A 15,993-nucleotide genomic window follows, 5' to 3' on the forward strand; every position below is an offset into this window, starting at 1 on the left:
GGGGGAGGGCGGCGCTGGCCATGGCAGCAGCAGAGGGGAGACGACGGCGATCGCGTTGTCCTTGCTCTGCTTGCACAGGGGAGACGACTAGCTGTCGGGGGAAGAGAGGGTTGACGCGGCTCTGTATCTAGTCCAGAGGGCAGGGTCAGGGGGGACGCGGGGGCAAGAACATGCGCGTGCAAAACGTGCGCTCTGGGTGAACCCACAGCATGCACAACACCTGTTCAAGGAATTGCCAGGCATCACCACAGGGCTCCACTCCTTCTCTAACTTAACAGGGTTATGCTATAGACTAAGGCAAGGCTGTTGGACAAGCTTGATTGGCTGGTGGGGCGATTCCACCATGCAAACTTAGTCTCATGCCATATCTAGTCATGCTCCCAAGTGTTTGATGAAATTCCAGGGACACCTAGGTAGCTCTACTGGCCACCAAATTTACCAGATCAGGGTCTCTCTAAGTGCTAGCAATGGTGGTAGGGTTGGTTTGGCAAAACTCCAAACTAGCTAACGCAATACTTTGAGAAACACAATACTAGACAAAAACTTGGGGCTATCATGACATGTATCTATTTTCATCCAATGGGGCTCAAACCCTGGAGTTAAGTTTTTAGTAGGGTTTCAAACAAGCATGCAAAATTTCAAAGAAATCACAGCAAGGAAAAAAATGAAATTTTTTGGAAAGAGGCTTGGAAAAGAGCCATGAAGCAAATTGTGTTTCTTACAATTTTTATTCTAGGCAAAAATTTATTTCAGAAAACTATTTTTAAAATTTTTGGGGTGTGACAGAACTAACCCCCTTAAAAATAATTCTTGTCCCCGAGATTTTCTTAGGGAAAGAAAATAATTCACTCATGAAAACACAGAGTATGGTCAGCCAAATGCACGGGGAAACAAGAAAAATCACATGGCACACGATCACTCATATGCGAGTACAGACAGTGCAATCAAATGATACACTACTATTCACGTGGTATCAAGAAAAGATACCACTTGACTAACGTACACTTCAAGGACAGGCAATGAGTTACATGCAAGGGGTTCTCGAGAAAATTCTCTCGGTCGAGGAAAACATATTTCACTTCTCCTATAAGGAGACTTGGATAACATGTCCCCTTTGGTGTGACAACAATTGACTACCAAAGGAAAATCTGAAAAAAATTCGTTAGCTTGCGTGTGGAATTATTCCACCCGCTGATGGGTCCACACCCTTGGTGATGACCTGAAGGGCAAGGGATGGGCAAACCAGAGCTACTCTATACTAGGCTACAAGACAACACAGATACCTTTGTGGGGTTGTATCCAGAATTCTCCGGATGAATCCCAATGAGTACTCATGGGGAATTGGCTCGGGGCAGCGCACTTGGTGAGAAGTGCTAGGAGCGGTCATGGGTGTTCCTACTAGGTACATGGCTTAGGGACACACACAGTATGATACTGGGGTGGCCTGGTTTACCGGGGAGAAAACTTGGGTATCAACTCTTAAGTGATACATCACCCGGGCAGCTGGCTTGGTGGCTAGGTGGTCATGCCCAAAATTTTACTCTAAGGCCACGTTGACTAGTTTACGAAAAAAAATCTTATAAAAACAAGGGGTGCAGGCATCCTGCAATTTTATTAAAAATCGTTCTATTACAAACACACAAATACACGGTAATACGGTTACTAGGGCTTGACAGCTACTCGGACGGACTCGCTCCGCCTTCATTGGCCTCCAAGCTGACGGGCTCAGTAGCCATTAAAGCTCCTCCACTTGCTCAGGCTCCTGAGTCAACAAGGCCATGGAGTGGGGCTGCAGGGTTGCGGTGGCGATGACGTCTCGGACGACGTGCTCTTGGCATAGCTTCACTGTAGAAGGCATCCAAACTGTGGTGAAGCTCTGCTGGGGTCATAGCTGGCGGGGCAAACCTTAAGGGTCCAACATGTCTTCCAAAAAAAACGTGCTGGTTGTTGGAGGCAGCTGTGGCTTCATAGCTTGTCGGGGTCCGACGAGCAGTTGGCATGCGGCTCATGATCAAGTTAGAGGTGATCAGATCGACGAGTGCCTCCTGCGCTCTCAAATAGCGCACAACTTGCACCAGGGTAGGGTCTCCTTCGAGGTCTCCGTTGGCAACTCGGGTCAGACTACCATAGTCTTCACGACTAGGATAGTAGAAGAACAGTCGGCTGTTCATGCATGGCGACGGATGTCGCATCTGGACTATAGCTTCTCGGGCTGCAAGCTGACGGGCTTGGGCTTCGTTGGTGGCTGCTCTACCAGTGAAATGGTGAGGGCATTCCAACGAGGGATTTCCACCATAGGTGTGCACCGAGGCCCAAAAGTAACGAATAGCCTCACTCGTAGGCTCCTCATGCACAACATACACTGGAGGTTCTTCTATGCCAAAAACTTGGCGGCTCAGGTCGGCGAGGATGACAACAAAGTCTCCAGGCTCGGACACGGGGGTCTCGTTGCAAGGAATGCGGCCAGGCATCTTGCAAGCAAAGGGGATTTACTAGGGTAGTAGCCTCAAGGTTGTGGGTTGCCGGGTTGGGGCAAGGCCTTACTATATAGGCTAAGGAGTCTTTCATCGCATGCTAGGGGATGCGACAACTCTGGTGTCGGTCGTAGACACATAGCTTAAGAAAGGAGCTGACAGGTTAGGCACCGACTGCCAAAAAGGTGTCGGATGGCCACTGTGGTTGGCTATTTGGTTGGCTAGGCTTGGGTGTGGATATATAAATATCTGGTTTTGGGATAGCGACCTGGCTAAGATAGGTTTAGCCAATGGTCAGCCTGGCTCTGATACCAAGGTTGTAGCGACGTGTTTTCAGAAAATAATGTCTCAGTGTTTACCAGCCCCAGGATTGCTGTTAGCTGGTAGCCACTTACTTGATACAAAATATCCAAGCAAAATACAAAATCTGGGTTACAAGACCATGAAGGTCTACTCGGTTGAACAAAAGTCTGAGGTTGACGGCGGAAGCGACTCGAGGATTCTCCAATGCCTATGGGAGTCCATTCCCATAGGAACAGCTGACCTGGATAAATTCCTATCTCACAAGGCTGCTATCCTTGATTCCTAGGTTCCGGGGTTGACGTCATCGTGCTCCTCTCCAAACGCAATCTGGCCAAGACAATAGCTAGGGACAAGCGAGTGAGTACTTTGAATGTACTCACAAACATCAATAAAACAAACATGTTAAGCAGGTGAGGCGCATGCAGATTCCACTAACAAGTATGTCATGTCATTAAAGTTTAATTCATGGATGCATTCATGAATATATGGTATGTTTCCACCAATGATTTATAAACAAGCAAGGATGAAAATGTTGAATAAGTAATAATATGCGTGCCACAGTCGGGCGTCTGAGCGACACCACATAAAGAGCTTATATGAAACACTAAGCATGCCACAGTCGGTCGTCTGAGCGACACCACATAAAGGGCTTATATGAAACAGTAAGCATGCCACAGTCGGGCGTCTGAGTGACACCACATAACGGGCTTATATGAAATGACAATGAGCATGCCACAGTCGGGTGTCTAAGCGACACCACATAAAGGGCTTATCAGAAATAATAATTAATATTGAATATCCAGGAGGTAAAACCGTGTGAGGGATATCCAACAACATAATCATAGGGGTTAGTCCAGAGTAATAATCATAATATGATCCTGTCCCACATCATCATAAGATTATCCTCTTTCATTATTATTATCACCACTTATACTCCAAAGACCAACTCTAGGGCCGACACTTGACTCGTCAAACAACGTCCTTGACCGGGGACACGGCTACTCGAATAGTTTTGACTCTGTAGAGGGTGTACTCTTTACCCATAGCCCATGGTTTGCAATAGTCAATATGACTAATCCCGCATACGGCATTTTGGAAGCGGACACTTAGAATCAGCACACACCGATTTTTCCTCCGCGAAGCCCAGCTTCACCCGGACTACAGTGTCAAGGCAAAACCATAAGACGGGGATGCTCCGACCTCGACTAACATGGGATCAAAAATTGATACCGCGCGCTCACTTGGAAGGGCCATTCCCTTGCGTTGCCAGACCGAAAACACCCATGCCCCGTGACCGTATGACTTGATTTAGACCACGATCGTGGATACCTTCATGCCGGCCCCTCTACTTGGTGTGTGACTGATAATAGGTCTACTACTGACTATACGAAACCCATTATCCAGGGAACTGTGGTAGCACGGTAAGAAGTATGACACGGACAAGACTCAGTCTAGGTCGATATTGGAGTTAACCAAGTTTTACCGGCATCATCGTGCTCATGTCATGATCAGGCAATAACCTATCACTTTTCGCGTGACTAGGTTATTCCACGACCTCTCATAACCAACACATGCCATCACCATATTTCACCATTGTATAATGTGAGTAATAAGCATGAATATGCTAGGTATTATTTCATGTGAAACTATTATGAATATAACCTCAAGTCACGCGATATAATTACCACCACAATCATCACAACTTATAAAAATATGGATTCAAGGAGCTTGCCTTAGGGGTTTGAGGAGGGTGATGGGGTACCCCATCATCTTGGAGTAGGTAGCCACCCTTCAAAATCCTAGTTTGAAAATATTTGAATTAAAACACATAATCAAAATAGCACACAAAAGTTGTTTGGAAATTTTTTAAAATAAATCCTAAAATAAACTAGATGAAATTCTAAACCAGTAGGAAAAAGAATCAAGTGATTTGGAGTTTCCAACTAAAGGATATAGCCAGTCAAACCTACTGGTCAAATCTGTTTTTAAAAATCAATATAAAGAAAACGTTCCGGGCTCTTTACGTTTTCTAACAGAGAAAGCGCATTCATAGCAACAACCGTGAGAAAATACGCCACCCGCGAGAAAATACGCCTTGCAAACAAGAAAACGCACCAGGGGCTTGCGCTACTCGGGGTTGTGGATGGCTCACCGACAGGTGGGGGCCACGTGTCGGGTTCTTCCCCCACCTCCCGCGCACGCAATGGACAGGGGCAGAGCCGCACTCTGGCGACGATTGCCGGCGGCACAGAGCATCTCCCGCCACTGTCCGGCTATGCACGTGCTCGGGAAGGATCACCGCATCCATTTTTGCCGGTTGGGGCCGCTGCGGAGCTCGAGGTCGAGAGACACCTCAACAATGGCGGATGGAGCTTCTGCCTTCCTTTGGCTCTGGTCTCCAGTGGCTCTTGGCTAAGATAGACGGTGGGAAGGGCTTCCTAGGGGTATGGGCAGGCTAGCAGGGTTGCTGGGAGGAGGATAGGGGCTCGGGACTGCCGGAATCGAACCGGGGAATCAGCGGCGGCATTACTGCCGCAGGCGAGCACCGAGGGCTTCTCTCGCTAAATTGGGCGAAGGGGAGTGGAGCTACTGGTCTTGGGAGGTTGCTGTCATGCTCAAAGGGCTCAGGGGATCCTTAAATAGCCGAAGTACGTCGGTTCCGCGGCTGTCTTCGGATAAGAGCGACGACAGCATCTCTGGCGAGGCTCAGGCGCAGCAAGGTGGCAGCTGGGGCAGCGAGGCTGCAACAAGGGCAGTAGGGCAGCGGGGAAGTCGCAAACGACGAGGGGGAGGGGTCCAGGGACAGGTGGAGCACGGGGAGGGCTCGGGCGGCGCCAGCCATGGCAGTAGTAGAGGGGAGACGACGGCGATCGCGCTGCCATTGCTCTACTCGCACAGGGGAGACGACTGGCTGTCGGGGGAACAGAGGGTTGACGCGGCTCTGCATCTGGTCCAGAGGGAGGGTCACGGGGGATGCGGTGGCTCGGACATGCGCGTGCAAAACGTGCTGGGTGAACCCAGAGCATGCATAGCACATGTTCGACGAATTACCACGCATCACCATAGGGCTCCACTCCTCCTCTAACTTAACAGGGTTAGGCTATGGACTAAGGCAAGGCTGCTAGACAAGCTGGCTTGGGTGGTGCGGCAATTCCACGATGCAAACTTAGTCTCATGCCAAATCTGGTCATGCTCCCAAGTGTTTGATGAAATGCCAGGGACACCTAGGTAGCTCTTCTAGCCACCAAATTTACCAGATCAGGGTCTCTCTAAGTGCTAGCAATGGTGGTAGGGTTGGTTTGGCAATACTCCAAACTAGCTAATGCAATATTTTGAAAAACACAATACTAGACAAAAACTTGGGGCTATCATCACATGTATCTATTTTTCATCCAATGGGGCTTAAATCCTAGAGTTAAGGTTTTGGTAGGGTTTCAAACAAGCATGAAAAATTTCAAAGCAATCAGAGCAAGGAAAAATAGGGTTGTAGCGTAAAGCACCAAACTGGATCACAACACAAAAATGGTTGTACTGCTCAAATTTTACATAGCACATAGTGGGATTTTTTCATAAAAATGAATCTTATGCTATACTTGACATCCCCAAAGTTTTATGGAATTTATGAAAGAATATTTCTAGGGGTTGTAGTACAAACTCAATTCTGGACCAGATTAGAAAACCAGTTAATATGCTCAAAATATTCAAAACACTTGGCTATATTTTTGTAGAAATGTGACCCAGGGACATCACTGCTCATCTAAAACTTTTTGTAGAATTTTGATAAGAATTTAATACAAGGTTGTAGTGCAAAACAGCCCTATAAAGAAAATGCAATTCAGTTTTCATTAAAAGAAATCTGGTAAAAGATTAGAAATAAATATCTCAAGGATTTACCAAAAGAAAAGAAATATTTTTATGCAAGTATTCAGATTCCAACATAAATTATCAAAAATATCTACCTAGGGAAAATATCTCTTTAGGAAGGGAAAGGAGTGTTTCAAACATTATCCAAAAATCCAGAAATACAAATATCAAATGGACATAGCCCCAAATAATATTCCCATCTAATGAAATAAATAATTCAAATGATCTCAAGTAAGGGCTTAAGCATGAAAGAAAATTTGAAAGGCCACTTGAAATAATTTTTTTTGGAAAGAGGCTTAGAAAAGAGCCATGAAGCAAATTGTTTTTGTAACAATTTTTATTCTAGGCAAAATTTTATTTCAGAAAAATATTTTTAAAAATTTTGGGGTGTGACATCGGCCCTCTCCGCACTGGGTCGAGTTGATTCACCCACGTGTTGGTCGCAGTGGATAAGTTCACCAAGTGGGTCGAAGCCAAACCCATCAAAAGCTTGCACTCATCGTGTGTCGTCGGCTTCATTCAGCACATCATCTTACGATTCAGAATTCCCCATGACATCATCATCGACAATGGTTCCAACTTCGACTCGGATGAGTTACGTGAGTTCTGATACTCCCAAGGCATTCGGGTTAACTATGCCTCCATGGCGCACCCACAGTCGAATGGACAGACCGAACGGGCGAATGGCATGATACTCCAAAGCCTGAAGCCCCGGCTCATGAGAGATCTGAAATATGTCGTTGGTGCTTGATCAGGGAGTTGCCAACTGTCTTGTGGGGGTATGCAAACGACTCTGAATCGTTCAATCGGCCGAACTCCCTTCTTCTTGGTGTACGGCTCGAAAGCCGTCCTGCCGAGTGACCTGCATCACAACTCCCCCGAGTAGAGCAGCCCGATGAAGCTGAAGCAGAAGCAGAAGCAGCGCACCAAGACAATATTGATCTTCTAGAGAAAGAGAGGGAACTAGCTCTCATTCAACGCATAGCGTACTAGCAAGACCTTCGTCGCTACCATGATAGACAAATGAGGGGTCGAGCGTTTCAGGAGGGGGATCTGGTCCTCCGACTGGAAGGAACAAAGACCCCACAAGCTGGCCCCTCCATGGGAAGGGTCATACACCATCTCCAAAGTTCTGCACAATGGGGCTTACTGACTATACAACATCGACAATGACACGGAGGAACCCAGAGCTTGGAACGCGGACCTGCTCCACAAGTTCTACACATAGAGCTTTCTTCATTCATGTAATGAATCCCAATGGATAGAAGAATAAAGTGCTCACTTTTTTCGACTATCTTCGAGTACTTAACTCCGGTGAAACACACCCCCAGTGGGTGTGAAACCTTAACTTCGAACCTGTCTTCGTTTATGGTGAATCCTGCCTCGAGTGAAGACGACCTCTTTACTCAAGGGCTTAGCTGCGAACCATCTTTCGCCTAAGTCAAAATGGTTCCGAATGAAGACGTGATCGCCATTCGGGCACCTTGATGGACATGACCATCAACGAGTTTGCAAGAAGTGTAATCTCGGTAGAGAACTTGTTTCACCTAAGGTAAACCCTTCCCCGAGTGATCGTGGCGACCTCCACACTTGGGGGCTTAGCCGTGAACCAGCTTTCGCCTAAGTTAAAGGGGTTACGAATGAAGGCAAGACCTTCATTCGGGCGCCAAGATGAATAGGATAATTCCTTAGTAGCAATTCCGCTTTCTCCTAGGGAAAATCCTACCCCGAGTGGAGGCAACGTCCATGCTCAGGGGCTTAGCTGCGGACAAGCTTTCGCCAAAGTCAAAATGGTTCCAAATGAATATGTGATCGTCATTCGGGCACCTTGATGGAGAGGAGCATCAACGAGTTCGCAAGAACTATCATCTCAGTAGTGAATCCATTTCGCCTAAGGTAAACCCTTCCCCGACTGATCGTGGGGACCTCCACACTCGGGGGCTTAGCCGCGAACCATCTTTCGCCTAAGTTAAAGGGGTTCCGTATGAAGGAGAGACCTCCATTCGGGCGCCAAGATGAACAAGACAATCATTTCTTGGTAGCGAACCCGTTTTGCCTAAGGTAAACCCTTCCCCGAGTGATCTGGGGACCTTCGCACACGGGGGCTTAGCTGCGAACCCGCTTTCGCCTAAGTTAAAGGGATTCCGAATGAAGGCAAGACCTGCATTCGGGCGCCAAGATGAACAAGACAACCATTCCTTAGCATCAATTCCGCTTTCACCTAGGGAAAAATCCTGCACCAAGTGGAGGCAACGTCCACGCTCGGGGGCTTAGCTGTGGACCACCTTTCGCCTAAGTCAAAATGGTTCTGAATGAAGAAGTGATCGTCATTCAGGTACCTTGATGGACAGGACCATCAACGAGTTTGCAAGAACTATCATCTTGGTAGCGAACCCGTTTCTCCTAAGGTAAACCCCTCCCCGAGTGATCGTGGCAATGTCCATGCTCGGGGGCTTAGCTGCGAACCAGCTTTTTCCTAAGTTAATGGGGTTCCGAATGAAGGCAAGACTTCCATTCGGGCGCCAAGATGAACACGACAATCATCCCAAGCTGCGATTCCGCTTCGCCAAGGGAAAAACAGACCCGAATGAGGACAACCTCCACACTCTCAGGCTTAGCCGCAGACCAGCTTTCGTCTAAGTCATAAACAGACCTGAGTGAGGACAACCTCCACACTCGGGGGCTTAGCCACGGACCATCTTTCTTCTAAGTCACAAACACTCCCGAGTGAGGACTACCTCCACACTCAGGGGCTTAGTCGCGGACCAGATTACACCTAAGTCACAAACAGACCCGAGTGAGGACAACCTACACACTCGGGGACTCGATCATGAACATATGTTTGGCCGAGTATAAACAACCACAAACAAAAGAAACCAGGCAAATGAGATCCAAAATCAACTGCAGAAAAAACGGATAGAGTTCAACCAATGGTGCACAAAAGAGAAGGCCCAGGGCCCACTCAAAGTTTGGGGTTACATCAAACCATGCGGCATGCCGAGGCAAATTCAAATTTAATGTTTTTTCCTCTGAGCATCACCTAGAGGCCGAAGACTCCACTGCTTCGACAAATGTATCAAGGTCAATGCCCTCCACGTACCTTGTGGCCGCCGCCATGAACATCTCCATGAAGTCTTCAAACATGGCGCTCTTGTGGTTCACGACCCAAATATTCTTCAGCTTCTCTTCGTCCACTCCCTTGCAATGGATGCAGACGAGCGAGAGGGCAATGTCGGCTTCGGCCCTTGCTGCTGACTTCTTCCATGACTTGAGCTCATTAAGGATGGCCTTGACTCAGCTCATGATGGCTTGAGCATCCTTAACAGGAGCGTCCTCAGGCACCTTCTCCTGGTCGATCTGTCCAACAACCGACTGAAGCAGCTTGAAACAAGCCACCACGTATTGATACGTCCCAAACGTATCTATAATTTCTGCTTGTTCCATGATATTTTGGGTGACAATGTTATATGTTTTGCTACATTTTTATATCATTTTACACATATTTGGACTAACCTACTAACTCGGTGAACCTAGTGCCAGTTTATGTGTGCTAATGTCCATTTTGCACGGGCTTTTACCCAATTTTCTGAAGCCCGAAAAATTCGAGGAAAAATATATAAAAAATCAGCGAAATGGAAGCTTCCAAAACACCAAAGATGGGTCAGAGGGGGCCAGGGGCCGTCCAGGCGACCAGCCGACGCGGCCTACCCCCTGGCCACGCCAGGAGGATGCCTGGGTGGGCCCCACCTCCTCCGGTGCTCTCCTTTGTCCTATACTTAGTCCTCCGCGAGGAAACCCTTACACAACTTCCAGAATCGCTAATTTCTCCATCGTTCCGCCGCCGCAGTGCTTCCGAGATCGGGAGCGTCAGGAGACCTCTTCCCGGCACCCTGTCGGAGGGAGGATTGACCTCCGGGAGCTTCTCCACCGCCATGGACACTTCCCGGACGTGCTGTGAGTAGTCCTCCTTGGACTATGGGTCCATGACCAGTAGCTATGTGATGTCTTCTCTCCAATCTTGTGCTTGAATGGTTAGTCCTTGTGAGTTGCCTACATGATCAAGGCATCTATGTAATTCACTTGCTATTGCTATGCTCAGTTTGTTGGGATCTGATGGATTATGAGATTATGTTCAGATTGTTATGAGTTATATATTTGATTATCCTTTTATATTATGTTCCTTAGTGATTCATACATGTTCTCCGTTGCTATTTATTGCTTTGGCCGAGTAGTAGATTGTAACTCCAAGAGGGAGTGTTATGCATTATTGTGGGTTCATGCCCCTCGATGTCTAGCTTGAGTGACAGAAATATGAGACTAGGGGATGTGTTGTTGCCACTAGGGAGAAAACAATGGTGCTTGTGACCACGGTTGCAAGGATTCTTTACCTTACGCATAGTTCGTTAATGCAGTTGTCCGTTGCGTTGAGTTTACCCTTTGGGTGGGGCTCGCCACTTAATACCGACGAGATGTTCTGGATAGATATCTCAAGGTGGATGATTAGTAAGCAGATGTTGATGAATAGACGGTCTACTTGTCTTGGTGTACGGCCCATTACTATTGAGACTCTAACTATCAAGTAGCATAATTAGCATTGCGGTGCGTTCATAATTCTGTCAATTGCCCAACTTTGATTTGTTTACCCAAGCATAGTTGTTTATCATCTTTTGGGAGAGAGACATCACTAGTGAACATCATGTGACTCCGATCCATATCATCATCATTGTTACACCTCCATCATTTACCGCTTTCATTTACTTTTCCGTTGTAATCACTATTACCTTTCCCGCTTGTGTTTTGATCCTTTGCAAACTACAAGGCCGGAGAAATTGACAACCTCTCGGTACTCGTTGGGAGCAAAGTTATTTGTTGTGTGTGCAGGTCCACGTCTTCTGCTAGCGCCAGGGTGGAAGACACCTACTTGTTGAGCCTAGGAGTTCTCCTGGTTCGATAAACATTACAGTTCCCGCGTGAGGGAAAACTTGTTGCTGACTACATCTCAACCTTCCACTTGGGGTAACCAACAAGGTGCGAGAAGTATATACATCATTTCGTCATCACGTATCCGACACGATCCTCCAGTTTCAGGAGAGACATGGCAACACTATCCTTCAGGAGCCCTCTCTTGGGATTGAGCTCCTTCTCCATTCGGGACGTCTCCTCCTTAGTGTCCGCAGTAAAAGCTACACTCAGCAGAAAAAGGAGGATGAGAAGCGTCAGTTGAAGGTTTCAGAATGATCATGGGAAAATATTAGAACACTCAACGCACCTTGGAGCTTCTCACACAGATCTACACTTAAGTCCTCGACGAACTTCTCCAGCTCAGCTTTCTTGGCGGTGGCATTCTTGAGGTTGGTTTCCCATTCGGCATAATGCTTCTTCAGTTCGGCTAGCTCTGTCGCGGTCTTCTCCACGCCGGCCTTATGGAGCCGATTTTCTTCCTCCACAGTGCCAACCGTCTTGAGCTTGGACTCGGCCGCGAGTGTCTTCTGTTTGATATCCTTCCAAGCAGTTGCAAGTTCGTCCGTCTTTTCGAGGGCTTCCTTCATGGTCACTAGAGAAATGGAATTCTTCAGCCTCCCAAAAAGGCAATCTGACAAGACAGCCTCACTCGGATAAGAAAAGACGACCGAATGGAATGTCAATATGATAGCAAAGACATACCTTCAGTCGTCCGCTTTTCCTGCTCCAATCGCTTCCTCTTGTCCTTCTCTGCATCGAGGCTTAGTTGGAGTTCTCGTAACTCTTCTTCCACGGCATCATTGCGGCTCACGGGCCCACAAGCAGTCTGCAATCAACATATACAAGAAGGGCATAACATTGTGTCAGAACCCTAAGACTACCGCCGACTGTCTCAGTCGATGGTAGCCTCAGGGACTACACCCAGTGGGTGCGCTCAATGCGCCCCCGCTGGAGTAATAGAGGAAAAGGGATCCATACCCGACTGACCTCTATCAATCAAAAATCAAAGCAAGGAAACTGAGACTAGGCCCGACTGACCGAGTCGACAGTAGCCTCAGGACTACACCTAGTGGGTGCACTCACCGCGCCCCCACTAGAAAGATGGAAGAAAGGCAAGAAATACGTACCCTCCTATATTCTACCAAATATTCAAAATAAACCGAGACTACTGCCAACTGACCCAGTCGACAGTAGCCTCGGGGACACAAGTGGGTGCGCTCAGCGCACCCCCACTATAACCCAGTAGGTGTGCCTCTGGGAATGCCCACTCGGGACTTATACCAAGAACCAACTTCGAAAAATACACGCGTGAAGAAATTACCTGAATTTTCTTTGCCACAACTTCGCTCGCGTCATATGCCTCCTTCAGTCACCCAGTCATCACTTCGAGCTGAGCCAAGGCCTCCTTGCGCGCCTCCTCTCGACCCTCCGGGGTAAAATGGAGCTCGGAGATGTTGCGATCCTTCGGGTCAGATGACGAAGTCGTCAGCGAATAATGTTCGAGTGACGCCCCAGCAAAAGCAACCTCCTGCACTACAGGAGTCTTGGCCTTGATGCTCACTCAGCTGGGAGTTGGAGCCTGCTTCAACACTTCTCCAGTTGTAGAAGGGATGTCAACGTCGCGGTTCTGCACGTGTCCACAAGACAGTCCAAAGATCACTCGGATATCCAGAGTCTGAATTTCGAATGAATTGGTGGAAAAGCTCAAGGATTACCTTTCAACGAAGCAATGTCGACGTCAGCTCTACCCTTGTCAGTAGCCTTGGGATCCAGTGTGGCAGTCGAAGTATCAAGCCTACAACAGAAACAACAGAATCTGGTCATCATTCAGAAAATGTTGTTCAAACAAAGACAATTAAATCGGCTAAGACACTTACGTCGAAGCTACACGCACATCGACCTTGATGCGCTGCAGGACAGCCTTACGAGGCTTGGAGCTTGAGAGCTTGGGTTGCTTGGCAACCTCCTCTAGTAGGTCCTCTGACTCACCCCGACCTCATTTGGAACTATGGGTTGGCATGGCTGAAACACTCGGCTTCGCCGCCGACGGAGTCTTTGGAGCGCCTGCACGAACCCCAGGGTCCTGACGCGCCTTGGTCTGGGCCTCGTCCTGTTTCTCGACATGGACTTCGTCAGATGGAGAGGATTCCGCCTCACCCCTGCTCTCATCATCGCTCTCTCTAGTCTCCTCCTCATCATCAACATCGTCTTTAGCGTCCTCCGAGCCCTCGGGGAGCTCGGTGTCTTGGTTCTCCGTGTCGCTTTCCACGTCAATTGGCGAGCGACTAACCGTTGGTATGGTGCTGACCAGCCCTGTGAAATCCTGCCGAATGAAAGAAGCAAAACCATAAGTCAAAGTTAAAACAACAAAGAAGTTCACTCGATGCGGGTCTTCAATGACTCACCTCATTTGTTTTGTGATCCACCACGAAGGGTTGCACCTGCCTAGAGCCTCTCGGGTTATCCCTCATGTGATCTTGTTCTCAACTGCCTCTTCATCAAGATCCTCAGGATGCACTTCGGTCTAATCATCTGGCCCCTCGTACTGCCACATCGGGTGGGCTCTAGCCTGAAGGGGCTGAATCCTGCACTGGAAGAAAACCTCCAAGAGGTCCATCCCATTCACCCCCTTTCGGATCAGAGACACCACTGCTATCATCAAGATTTCGGTGTCGGTCTTCTTCCCGATGGACAAAGTCGAAGTAGAAGCCGAGTGGATCCTATCAACCGAGAAGGGAGGAAGGCTAGACTGACCCTCACCGAATGTAACATCTCCATAGTAAAACCAAGAATCCTGCTAGTTCTTCACCTAGTCCGGAAAGCTCATCTAGGGAAAGCTACTTTTGCCCCTAAGCCGAATGCCTAAGCTGCCACTAAGCTGTGCTACATTGGTCTTTCCCCCCAAGGAGGAAGATTTCTTCACGATCATCACTCGACACGTGAACAAGCGCTTGAACAAGCCCAAATGCGGATAACATACGAGGAAGTTCTCGCACAATGACACAAAGGCAGCCAGATAAGAACAACGTTGGGAAGCAAATGGTGAAGCTGAGCCCCGAAGAAAGCGAGGAATGCTAGGAAGAAAGGATGCGGAGGCAGAGAAAAACCTCGCTCGATGTGCGTGACCAAGAGCACCCGCTCATCGTTTTGGGGCGCCGGCTCGATCTCGCCGTCCTCAGACAGTCGCGAGCTCCCCCGAGCTATCAAACCCTCGCCCTCCAACTCCATCAACCGTGCGTCCATGACGTTGGATGGCATCAAGTCACCCTAGATCCACTCTCGCGGGAGCACCCCGACGCTCGAGGAGGATCCACACAACCCCCTCTTGGCCCTCTTGTCCCTCAACGTCGCCCCCTTCGCCATGGTCGGCGGTAGAGAAGCAAAAGCTGGAGATCGACTGAGGCAGCCGGTGATTCCGGTCTCTGGTGGCAAGAGACAGGAGCGGGGACAGGAAGAATCTAGCCTTGGGGCGCATTTCTTTCCCTCTTTCCAACGTTTCAAGCCTTAAATACCCAACCGTAGGAAATCCCCATCGAGCGCATCGTCAAATCAAGGGGAATCTATAGTATCCCGAAGATCTAGCGCACTATAGTGTGACTGCGACATCACAGGCGTGGAAATCGGGGCGTCGCCCCATCACTTCCACTACGCACGTCTCCGCCGAAATAACCGCCCCCGCGCGCGCTCCTTTGATTCAAAAAGCCACGAAAAATCCTCCCCACCTCATATCCCGAATGGATTTCGTATCCACAGCGTGTGACGAGGTGAGTCGAATGATCTTTTGGCTCGTCCCCCCGTGGGACCCCGATCACTCGGGAAACCAATGAAGACGACCCTATCATCCTTCCCTCTATACACGCAGGGGTCCGCCCCCACTCGCCGATTGAGCACACGGACTTCTGAAATCCCGTATGCCAATTCATGGAATCTATCTCCTCGAAAGATATTCTGTCATGAGCGACTACAGTCGTACCCGTATGACTGGACAATCAGAATTCGTCACTCTTGAATCCGTGGAGGTTTGCGAAGATTCCGAATGGCGTGGCCCGAGCCGCAAACCTAAGACCTCCAAGGACATCGAGGGGAGTCATTCACTCGGTCAGCAAACCCTCAACTGATTCGAGGGCTACTCATGGGGTTATACATTAGGGGTAGGTCTACGGACCTGATTCCTTGGGCCTACCTAGGACCCCCCACGGACATCAGTGTCCTTAAAGTCACCAAGACAACCTCGACCTCACTCGGTTTTTCTGGAGTCACTCGGATCCCCTCGCGCTAGTCGGATGCATCATGCCACTCGAACTATAGCAAGGCGAAGGCATCGAAGAGGTGGCAATGTCTAAGGACTTAATCCACCACTTGAAGTGCCGTGAAGACCCTCGTTACCAGT

This window comes from Hordeum vulgare, chromosome 1H, assembly GCF_904849725.1.
Source record: "Hordeum vulgare subsp. vulgare chromosome 1H, MorexV3_pseudomolecules_assembly, whole genome shotgun sequence".
Lineage (NCBI taxonomy): Eukaryota > Viridiplantae > Streptophyta > Magnoliopsida > Poales > Poaceae > Hordeum > Hordeum vulgare.